This window comes from Thalia democratica, chromosome 9 (genome assembly GCF_965202585.1).
Source record: "Thalia democratica chromosome 9, ktThaDemo2.hap1.1, whole genome shotgun sequence".
Lineage (NCBI taxonomy): Eukaryota > Metazoa > Chordata > Thaliacea > Salpida > Salpidae > Thalia > Thalia democratica.
This window is the reverse complement of record NC_139173.1, coordinates 34,956,880-34,966,426: the sequence shown is the minus strand read 5'-3', so window position 1 is coordinate 34,966,426 and position 9,547 is coordinate 34,956,880. Positions and strand designations below refer to the sequence as shown.

Genomic DNA, 9,547 nt, shown 5'->3' with positions numbered 1-9,547 from the left:
TAAAAAAGACATTCAGGTGTTGTGATTTTTTAATTTCCATTTGTATCTTTTTATTCAAAGTTAAAGACATGTTTTCTTGTCTATTTCTAGTATAAAATCAATTTATCATAAAAAAACTGTTATTAACATTTTCAAATGACTGTAAGTTCTGTGTTGTTATTTTAAATGTACATTATTAACCAAGACCTATAATTTTTTTGAAAGTCCATAAGATTGTTTGAAAGCTATAGCACTGACATTACACCAGCACTTTTAATATACCAAATTATTGTTATCTGAATGCTGGTGTGATGTGGGTCCCAGTTAACTTAATTAAGTCAAAATCTATTGGCAAACTGTAAGCCCAATTCACAGAATATGGGTAAACTATAAGCCAAAGTAATTTAAAAGCAAATTAAACCAGTTTAAGTCACAGTGAGTAATGTTAAATTCTGTTTAAGGCTCTTAGATCTTGATGATTTATATGAAAAACACAACAACTAATATTAAACTAAGACAGCAAACACGCTGATTTTTTTTTTTTATTTGTAACATAAGGGGCATAGGCATAACATTTGAATGATTTATTTATTTATTATTTATCTGTTTTTCAAATGCTGAAATCTTTATAGTAGGTTGTATCACATGTTGAATATTATTTTTGAAGAAGTGAATTGATAAAGTTCTGGTAAAATTGTTAAAAATATTTTAATTATTAAAAATAAAAAACTTTATTTAACTTGAACTTAAAGACCATTTGTTTACACAAGTTTTGTTATTTTATTTTTTAACTTACTTTTAAACTTTTTTTGAACATTATGATAGTTTTGAGACTAATTTAAAATTTGATATGTATTAATACTTTTCTTCTTGTTTATTAAGGAATGGTAGTGCTTATCTCCCAACAAAAAGGCAGAGTAGAAGTAGAGTGGAGATTCTCTATTAAAAGTGCAAGGAGAGGAAATGTAACAGGATATCAAACTACACTGATTACTGTTTAAATTTAATAGAAAGTTTTGAGTTAAAGTTCTTGTTTATCCAAGCGTTTAGGAGAAAGCTTGCAAAGTCACTGATACAATTTTGCATTTGCATAAAAAGTCACATACATTTATACAAATACTCATCAGTTGGGGCAGAGAAATCCTTGCTGCTCCATCCTGTACATTTGAATTACTTGTTGTTTATTGTAAACTTCTTTTTAAAACAATTTTATTTCTAATAAGCAGTCTTTTATTCAAATTTCAAGTAGATTAATGTAATATTATTATAAACATTTCTTAATGTATAGTCTCTTAAATTTGATTGTGTTTCAAGGTTTTAACTCCATTTATTTAAAACATTCTAAAGTAAAGTTTTTCTATTATTTATTAGTTCTTGCAATTGTTTATTCATCATCATGCTTAGTTTTATATAGAGTATAGCCTCAAGTATTATTTAGTATCAGTATATGTTAATAATATTATCATTTATTCACTATGATTATAGTGTAGGTTTAAAATACTTTAAAAGCATACCTACAATTCCTTGTAGGTTATGATGCTTGTTTTTTAATAAAAACAAACTCTCTAGATGCATTTAGATTTTAGATAATAATTAAGTTGTATAAAAAGTTAATGTACTTAAAAATTGACAATAATTGAAATTTAAATAAATACAAACTTTTATAACAAGAAACAAGTATTAAAGTTAGAAAATCTTAAAAGATAAGAAAAAAAAACTTTAAACAAACTTGAAACTTTTTGTAAGAGTTGCTAATGACTAGCATAGTTGCAAATGTAGAGATAAGAAAATGTGCATCAAAATAGTATTGAATACAGACTGAAGTTTTATCAACGTGACACAATTCCCTGACTCAACCATAATTTGGTTCTTACAATTCACTTTATTCTTAAATGAATTTTATTCCAGGGATTTAGGAAAACATCAAACATAATTTAAATTGATCATAACTAAGTTGATTTTTTTGTGACTTGAAAAACTTGCTTTATTTGAATAAATTAAAAGAGGTTTAATAAACCAATAGAGTTGCTGTAGTTGTTAGTTTTTAGCTTTTTTTAAATATTCTTTCAAAATTTTAATGAAACTTGTCTTAAAAAGTTATCTCAATTGACAATTTGACTGTTAAGTTTTAAAATCTACTTTTTGCTGTTTACACATTATTTTATTCAAAACATTGGTGTGGCCTTCAGCCTAGGGGACCTAATTACAGCTTAGATAATTTTAAAAGTTGAATGCTGACCTAAACCCATGGCTGACACATAAACAAAAAACACTTATCTTATAATTTACATAAACTTTCTCTAGTTCCTTCATTATGTTTTTATTTAGTGTTAAAACAATGTTTTGTTCAGGATAATCTTTTTCAAAAGGTTTATGTTGGAAAAACTAGGTAAATTAGTTTTACCTTTTAAACTTTTTGTTCAACTTTTTATTATATCGATTGAATGAAATTTTATTTGAATAATTATAAATTAATAGATAAGTTCAAAAAATGCACTTGAAAATAGAAATTTAATGTAGATTTTGAAATTTGAGTTGTCAACAGGTTTTTGATTAATTTCTTCCAGGTTAAAGAAAGTTTAAAGGTTCATTTTTGGGTCTATTTCTGTTTTAAAATAAGTTTAAGGTATAAAAAACTGTTATACATATACTTTTACATAGTATAAAACAATGAAAAGATACTGTAAAACTAATTAAAACATGTTTACTATTAAAAAATTTAATGGCAATAAATTTTATCTATATGATAAACTTTTGGTGTCAAATCAAAACTTCATTACTTTTTATTTAAAACTGTTTTACATTCCAGGTATTTTATTGACTTTTGTTAAAAGCTTCAGATTTTCCAGGTTTTTAAACCCTAAATGTCAAACTCCAGGTTTTTTTCAGGGCTCCAGGTTTTTGAACAACCCTAATAATTATATTTATTATAAAAGAAATAATTGCAACAGATCAACTATAAACTAACTATTTCACAAAATTTGCAATCTTTTATTTTAATAATAAAGTTGATTGTTTTAATAAATTAGCTATACTTTGTTATAACTATAGCTAAACAATGTTAAAACAGTTCTTTCAATATAAATAACTTATGTGACTTAAAAATTGAAATATAAAAAAACCATTATTTTGAATATACATAGTTTTCAAGTTAAGGTGGATAATTTTCATAAAAATGGCAATACAGAAGTGTGGTCTGATGGATGAGAGTCTTAATAACGGCTTTGTAAACTCTTCAAACGAAGTTAGCATGTTCAGAACCTATAGATATACAGAAAAAATATTTAAAACAAGCCCAAAACATACACTAGATTATTTTTAATATGATTTGTAAAATTTATCAAACAATTAATTTCAACAGGACTGATCTAACCAATTTTTACTCACATGAATTTTCTAATCCATTTAAAAATTACTAAATATATGGTTTTTACAATTGGACTATGCTTTACTTTCACATTTTAGTTTTTAAGTTACATTTGTTCATTCATGCAATTTAAACGGTTGTTTCTTGATTGTCTTAGACTTTTTTGTACTTTTCTCTTTTTGAAAGCCTTATCTAGATTGTTCTCAAACATTCGAACTAGCATTAATGTAACTAACAATAAGCTTATCAACACTTAAAACTTAAAGATATATTTTCTAAACAAAGAAGTACGAAAAATTTTATTCTGCTATGTTGTAGATATTTAAACTGTATTTTATTTAATTTGTAAAAAGTAATTTTAGAAAAATAATGGTAAAATAAAGTTGTAATGCCTTTTAAATCAAACAGTTCAAAGTTCTTGACTTGATAAGTAGATTTTTTTTACAGTTTTGTATCAACAAAACAATGTCTAACTCCGATATTGGGATAATGGAGAACATCAATTGTTATAAATAAACCTGAAACAAGTTTTTGAATAAAATAAATGGAAGTTATGAATAAATATTAAGTAAAACTAAATAAAACCCAAATAATTGAGCTTGTGGTTTGATTAAAACAAAACTTAGTAATACTAAACTTAAGTAGGAAGTTAAAACTTATGTTACATTTTTAAGATTCTTATAGGAACTATATATTTACAATAATAATAATAGTATATTAAAATAGTAATAAACCGAACTCACATGAAGTTAGTTGCAAAAAATTAATTAGTAAATATAATGGTAAACTAAAAGCTTGTTACTGATAAAGGTTTAACTTAGACTGTTGAAGATTAAAGTTCAAAGTTTTTTAACTTGGTTTTATGACGTAGTCATCTTGCTATTTAAACTGGTGTACATATTGAAATAATAATTTTTGCTATAAGTTCAAAATATTTAGCTAAATTTTTTTATGAATTACATTTTTTTTACATATTTGGGTAAGGTGGGTTAGGGTTGAGGGTACAAATTAAAAAATTTGGGTAAGGAGGGTAAAATAAAGGTATATAATATAGATAGACGTTCTTAATTTACTGTGTTATCTACTTACTTCTTTTGCATAATGCTATGAATGAAAAAAATTCTACACCATTACAATTGCAGCCGACCATGTTTAAGTAAACTTTCTGGTAAAACGTGTTTTACAGAAAAGTTTTTCACGTGTTTTTACAATTAGTTATGTTTAAACTTATGTACAATTAGAACTAATATTGTTTTTCGGTGCTTGGAAGTCTATTTAACTTTAATGGTTGCTAAAAAAATTGAACTTCCGGCTGTTAGTTGTTGATTATTCTGTTTTTTAACTGCTTTAACCGACACTGAATCTTTTTTTATAAATTATTATGATTAAAAAAATAGTAATATTAACATAACAAAATTGTTCTCTAAACAATTAATTATGCTAAAAACTCAACAAGCTTTAAAAAATTTAATAAAGATCTACTTATACCAAAGAAGTGTTTATCAAAACTTTTATTATATTTTATATTAGTCATAGTATAACAGTACAGTTAATAGTGCTATTTGACCCAAGTAACTTACAAAACTGTTTCGTAAGTAAATGTACATTGTGAGCGTTACTATGTAAATTATTGTCATTTAGAACAATTATTTGATAATTGAAAATAAAAATTACATTTTTTTTAAAGAAATCCTAATTTGTAGCTGTGTACTAACAAAAATGTGTTGTTAAGTTAAAATTAACCAAATAAAATTACCTTTTTTGGCTGCAAATTCATTGAGTTCGTAATATCACAATATTTTTAGTATAAAACTAGATACTAATATAGTTTTATACTATATAATATTTAGATAATAAAACAGTTTACTTTCCGTTTTATTAACAGCTAAGTGTGCGTGTACTCAAACATAGTATTTTACTTGTTTAATTTACAAGTAAGTTTAGGACTTGAGTTTTTTTGGTTAAATACGTTACTAACATTAAAAAGTTTATATGTTAATTATAAAATCAGCACGAAAATACGAAATAAAATTTTAATAAGTTTCTTTTGTGTACTCATTTTGAAGCAATACATTTCAGCATTCCGCTTCCATTGTTCTACTGGATCCAAACTCTGGATCCGACCTGATCTGGCCACAGTTTGCCAAGGTCTTGATCTAACCAGATTTAAAAACTTTAAATAAATTTAACTTCGACCTTTGTTATTTTAAAGTAAGTTATATATTAAGTTGTTGTTTAAATATAGCTATGAAAAAATATCGACCCTGGTCCAAATCGTTGATTAAAATTGTGTCTAGATTTTCAAATTTCAAGTAGAAACAGTTTAGAGTTAAAAGAAAATTCAAATATAGTCGGCATTTCAATCTAGCTGTCTGTCAAAGCCTATGGTCAATGGAAACTACATCTTGCATGCAGAAGTGAGTTAAACTGAAATGTTTATAAATTAACTTATTTAAATTAGTTGAGAATAAAATACTTAACTTAGGTAAATATTATAAAACCTAATACTAAACATAAAATTTTTAAAGTAGCTAATTTAAGCTTGTTGATTTTTACACTTTAAAGTATAAGTAGTTTTAATTATCTTACAGTCTTAGTATTAATTATAAATTGACTGATGTTTTTTAGTTGAAAAAAAATACAAATTAACATTAAGTCACATTTTAATTGCTTTGAAATCTAATATTTATAAACTTTTGTAAAATTATGTGTTAATAAACTTTTATATTATTTTATACTATTTTTATCACTGCTAGCTCTTATAAATAACACAAGTTAATATGGAATAAACAGTCATCATGTTTTTGTAGTTTTCCTTTTTCTCAACTTAATACTAGGTTAGTCATTTATACTTAAACTCCTGTGTTAAAATAATCTGAAGTCAAAATCAATCTTGTTGTGCTTTATAAAACAAAACTTGTCATGAAACAAAAATTATATGTAATGCTACAGCTTTTTTAAAATAGTATTCTTTAAACTTCTGAATAAATACACAAACTATATGGTTCCCTAAATAGTTGTTTAGAATTCAAATTGTTTTTTTCCAGTAAACTAAATAATAAGACTCTAAATTATTAATTAACTTAGAAATTAATTATTTAAAACATAATTTAACCACAAATTTGTTTGGTTAAGCCTTTTTTCATAAGCTCACTTTTGTATAATATATACTGAAAAATGTTTTAGTTTTTGTACACGAAGTGCCATTTATATACTTATAAATTACTGCAATCTTACATTTCAAAACTAATTCAACTCTTTGAAAAAGAATTAATTTATGGTAAATACCTACAGTACAGTAAACTATAGAATGTTTAGATACTTACTGAATTTAATTGTAAACCTTATTTTTAATGTAACTAAAAAATATTCTTTTTTCAATTAATATTCCTTTGAAAGTTTGATTGTTACCAATACTTTAAATCAAGCTCCACCTGGTCAACTGTTTTATTTACAAGTTATTTTCATTATTTTTACTCAGCCTACATACCCATTTTTCAACTAATGGTATTTTCATTTACCATAAAATTCAAAGTTATACTTAGAGATACAAGATCAAAATTACTTAACTTAAAATTTTTGCATTAAGTTGTTTGATTGAAAGTTTTTTTTTTCTACACTGAGTAAACAATATTCTTCTAGTTTTAATGAAAACATAAATGGTTTTACAATCATTCAGGTTTAGGTAATATTGTTTTAAGAAAATAAATTAAGACTAAACTTTTAGCATTAAACTATTTATAACAATTTCCTTAAAATGTTATATCCTTCTTGGGATAACTTGGAAAACATAGTCTAAGTAAATTGTAGTTTTCAATTAACTATGATATGAAAATATTTTTTGTAGAAGGGTTGCAATTTACTTATCCTTGTTTGAAATTGAAATAAAACTTGAGTTAACTCAGGACTGTAAACTTGTTTTGTTACAAATTTAAGTTTTGTCAGATTTTGGTCTCTCTGCTTAACTTTATCAATGTAATTTTTAAATAACAAATCTACTTCAATTATCCTGTTAAACCTGGTTAATTAGTTTAGGTCACCTAGGAATTTTTTTTAACCTCAAAGAAGAGTGACTGCAGTCATGAGGGAATATATAACATTGATCAAATCTGAAAAAATATCTTTTATTTCGTTTAAAAATCTCGTTCAAAATGCATAGAACAGTGAAACAGTCCGTAATTTGATAACACATTTTAACTTTTTTATGGCTTTCAGTTACTTATAATAGTGTTTGCTAATTATGGTTTTCTTAATAACTGATTTTGTTCAACTTTTTGATCTTAATTGGTTATTAAAGAAAGAAGTTAATAGAACTTTTATTTTTAATTTTCTCCATTTTTTGAATTATTTATCAGACTTTAAATAGATGAATATGGTGGAAAAATGGGCCATATAAATTTCCTATCCAAAATTGATTATGTCAGTTCTTTAGTGCTAACTTACTAATAAGCAAATACAGTGCTTATTCACTTATCCAGACACGTTGGGAAAGTTTTTTCTGTAAACGTGTCCGGATAACTAAAAATCCGGATAACTACAAAAAATAATTTCTTTCATATAATAATATAACTGCTGCATATAATGCAATGCATATTAAAAGTGTTATGGTAAAAACAAATACATAGTAATTGTAAGTAATATATAATAAAATGATAAATAATAAAAGCTAAACTTTAGGTTAATTAATTTATTTTTTCTATGGTAGAAAAACATCAGACTTACTAACCCTCTGCAACTATATACATTTTTAATGGATCAAACAAGTATAATTCATTATTTGTAATTCCATCTGCCCTAATTATCAATTAAAAAAAAATATTAATTTTTGTTTAATAGAAAATATAAATTGAATTTATCTTAAAAGCAAAAAATAATGTAAACCTATCTCTTTAAATGAAATGAAGGACTTTTTTTTAAATTTAAAAAACAGACAGAAAGAAAACGGGAAACTTTACTAAGATTAAAGTCAATTTAACGGAAACATATCACTCCTAACAAATTAGATTTTATTGGAAGTTTTACTAAAATTAGAAATAATAGACGTTTGTTTTATAGTTTTTCCGCGTTTTTCAGCAGAAAACTTATGGAATTTAAAAAGTTGCGAAACTTTTTGAATGATTTTTTGTGTTTACTATTGAATTTTTTTTGAATTTTCTTCTGACCGAAACTGTCCGGATAAGTGAGCGTCCGGATAAGTAAGCGTCCGGATAAGTGAAGTCCGGATAAGTGAATAAGCACTGTAGTAAGTTTTATACTGTAATAACCACATATAACAAATATTCAACAAATTTAATATTTGGAATTAATTGATTAATTGCAGTCATCTATAGTTTATTTATAGGTTGAGTATTTTAGTTTTTTTATCTTAGATTCTCTGGTTTTTCAAAAACTAAATTTCAATATAATATCTGGTTAAAAACAAGCTTTAGTTTTTATCTTTAGATTATGATAAACATATTAGAAAGCGCCCTACCACGCTATACCTTATGCCTTTTAAAATTAAGATTCTTGTTTTTTTAATTAAAAAGCTTATAAGGGTAATAAGTATTAAATGGTAGTCATAAATTATGGTTCATCATTAAGTTCAAAAAAATTCATATAGATAATTTAAAGATTTCTATAAACTAACTAATTTGATTAAACTTGATGTGATGTGGCAAACATTTTGACAAAAAAATATTTGAACACCTACAAGAATTCATTATAAAAATATAGAATACCTCAATTTATTGATTAATGTAATAATGAATCATATGAATCGGATTCTTTGTTAAAAGAAAGTAATAAAATCATTGTAGACAAAAACCTCACTGCTGCATGGTACAAGGTGTGGTATAAATAATTAATTTTGATTATTATTTTTAATAAAATTGATTTAATTAATATATTAAATAATTAATTATAAGGTGTGGTATAAGTAATAATTATATGTATGAGCATTAAGTAAAAACTATATCAGTTGTTTGGCATCAGTATTATTAAGTAGCTAAGTTACTTACAGTATGAAGAGAAAAAATTATATATTTTATTCCATTAAATCTAAAAACGTTGCTGAAAAATATCAATAGACATTAGAATTAATATTTTCGCCTACCATAGTTTTAAATAAATAAAATTCCAAATATATAGTGTTATTTTAAACATAAAATGAGTTCAACTTTTGTATTGATAAATACAGTTTTTTACTATTATTTAATCAAC

At 24.4% G+C, this 9,547-nt stretch overlaps 1 pseudogene across 1 annotated transcript in view; it reads left to right on the top strand.

Annotated features, from left to right (window-relative positions):
• The first annotated feature begins 9,066 nt into the window (after positions 1-9,066).
• LOC145845228 (T-complex protein 1 subunit eta-like) overlaps positions 9,067-9,547 on the top strand; it is a 35,521-nt pseudogene continuing 35,040 nt past the window's right edge. The window contains exon 1 of the transcript XR_014370310.1: positions 9,067-9,173. The product of XR_014370310.1 is annotated as a T-complex protein 1 subunit eta-like (transcript). The remainder of the gene's footprint in view (positions 9,174-9,547) is intronic.